The sequence below is a fragment of the Oncorhynchus kisutch genome, linkage group LG25 (genome assembly GCF_002021735.2).
Source record: "Oncorhynchus kisutch isolate 150728-3 linkage group LG25, Okis_V2, whole genome shotgun sequence".
NCBI lineage: Eukaryota > Metazoa > Chordata > Actinopteri > Salmoniformes > Salmonidae > Oncorhynchus > Oncorhynchus kisutch.
The window spans coordinates 5882390-5885470 of NC_034198.2; positions in this window are offsets into that span (position 1 = coordinate 5882390).

The window sequence follows — 3081 nt, forward strand, 5'->3', positions numbered from 1 at the left end:
TTATCACTATATTATTACTATTATCATTACTACTGCTATTATCAACATTATTACAAATTATTCAACATTATTTTGGAACATCACATTCTATTTTTGTCTATGAACCTGTTCAGTTTTCTATACTTGTGGATGGTATGTGAATTGTGAACAAACTGTATAATACACAAAGCCTCCTGCTTGTCTGGTTCCCACTTTATCTGCCCACATCTTTCCCTTCGAACACCCCATTCTTCCCTCTGCCTCTGGTTGGGCTGCTAATGGGCAAAGAACCCTTCTCTCCAGATACGAGGTGTCATATTTCTCTGCCATATCCCTTTCCCATCTATTGATCACTGGGCTTCAGATATCACCCTAGAGAAAATGGGAGAGAGAAATAGAGATTTTGATGGGCTTTGTCACTGTCCAGGGAGCACGTGGAGGGTCTATGTCATCATGTCAGACAGAGATAGTCCTTATGACCAGTGTAGAAAACACTCTCTTTCTCTGCCCTCTCTAATCATTAATAATCCTGCATCCATCTGCCTGAGAGAGAGCGAAAAGGAAGGGGGAAGGGAGAGACATTGGTAAGTGATATTTGATAATGGTATTATATTATGACACCTGATTTCTAGCTGTGCACTGTGCATTCTCTTGGCATTGTTCTGTGAGGGGGTGAAGGAGAGAGACAAGGAGGGAAGGAAAGAGGGAGGGAAATGGAGGAAAGAGAAGCTGTCAGGTTAGCTGAAGTCTTTCTGACACACTTGGCTGGGCTGAGGAGATTCCTGGTGGGAACAGCAGGTTCAGGTAATTATAGTCGAGATGGATGAGTGTAGTGCAGGAGGATTCCACCCCTCCTCCTCTGCCAGCCCTGGGACTCCTCCCACAGCTTCCCTCTTCTCTGACCACTCAAAGGTATTTCTTGGTTCAAAGATAATGGCTTCAATGTTGTAAAGACCAAGGTGCGTATTCACAAAGCGAGACGCTGCTCTAGGATCAGTTTTGCCTTAGATCTTTATGAATAAGATTACATGGACAGAGGAACTTAGATCAGCAATCTTACTGTAGGAGCGCTGTGTGAATACAGCCCCAGAACAGTAACCAGTTGTAGACAGTGTTAATCACCCATCCCTATGGTAATATTAAACCCTGCTGCTCATACTATTGTTCTCAGACCTCATTTTAATATAATTATTCCAGCACAGGGTGATCCCGCACCAAGGTACACCAAAGTGCAATGGTATAATAATATTGACTCAATCTGTGTCTGGTTGAGTGTGGGACCCACTCAATCAGTTGTTTGGGGCCCAAACAACTGATTAAACTGATTAAACTGATTAAACTGATTAAACTGATCTAAATTTTATATCTTTTTAAACCTTTATTTAACTAGGCAAGTCAGTTAAGAACAAATTCTTATTTACAATGACAGCCTACCCTGGTCAAACCCTCACGATGCTGGGCCAATTGTGTGTCGCTCTATGGGACTCCCAATCATGCCGGTTGTGATACAGCCTGGAATCGAACCAGGGTCTGTAATGATGCATCTAGCACTAAGATGCAGTGCCTGAGACTGCTGCGCCACTCGGGAGCCATAGTTTCCATAAAACAATTTATTATGCAAATACTTTATTTCAGCAAACTAAATGATCATAATGATAATACCCATATTCCACTGCTGCCCACTATAACTAATATATATATTGTAGCAGTTTCAGGGGTTGTGTGGTGGATGGACGGTATGTGCCTGCAAGGTTTCTGTGTTTTCTGGCTGCCAGTATTCCCTAGAGGCAGGACCATGGACAGCTCAAGGGAAAATACCAGACTACAGCAAAACAGCCACACCTGTCTCCAGTTGTAATTAGGCTAAAAGTCATATGAAGGAGGTTTACCGGAATAACCCCAAAGACATATTTACTTTATTTGAGTTCTGTATATATCAGGAACACTGCCGGTACCTGATAGATAAATAAACCATGTTAACCCTTCACGTGGACTGGTGGTGTGCGTTTCTATGTGTAAACCCTGCCTTACCAAGATCATAGTGCCGAAACCGCCACAATATACAGTCTGGAGTATCGCTTTGGGATATAATGTATAGTAAACATATTGATATCTCAATGCAGGCTCTGTATACAGTGCATCTGGAAAATATTCAGACCCCTTGACTTTTTCCACATTGTTACATTACTGCCTTATTCTAAAATGTATTAAATAAACAAAATCCTCATCAATATACACACCACAGGTTTTATTCTATTTTTTGCAAATGTATTAAATAAACATACCTTATTTCCATAAGTATTCAGACTCTTTGCTATGAGACTTGAAATTGAGCTAGGATGCATCCCGTTTCCATTGATCATCCTTGAGATCATCCCTCCTCTACAACTTGATTGGTTGATTCAATTGGACATGATTTGAAAAGGCACACACCGGTCTATATAACGTCCCACAGTTGACAGTGCATGTCATAGCAAAAACCAAGCCACGAGGTCGACGGAATTGTCCGTAGAGCTCAGACAGGATTGTGTCAAGGCACAGATCTGGGGAAGGGTACCAAAAGATTTCTGCAGAATTGAAGGTCCCCAAGAACACCGTGGCCTCCATCATTCTTAAATGGAAGAAGTTTGGAACCACCAAGACTCTTCCTAGAGTTGGCAGCCCTGCCAACCAGGGAGGTGACCAAGAATCTGTTGGTCACTCTGATAGCTCCACATAGGAACTCTGGAAGCGGGAGAACCTTTCAGAAGGACCACAACCCTACGTACACAGCCAATACAATGTGGAGTGGCTTTGGAAGAAGTCTCAATGTCCTTGAGTGGCTCAGCCAGAGCCTGGTCTTGAACCCGATCTAACATTTCTAGAGAGACCTGAAAATCGCTGTGCAGCAGCACCATCCAAGTTTGAGTGGGGAGTTTAAGTTTATCCTGCAGAGAATAATGGGAGAAACTCTCCAAATACAGGTGTGCCAAGCTTGTAGCCCCATACCCACGTAGAGTCAAGGCTGTAATCTCTGCCAAAGGTGCTTCAACAGAGTACGGAGTAAAGAGTCTGAATACTTACGCAAATGTACATTTAAATGTTTGTAAAAATGTCTAAACT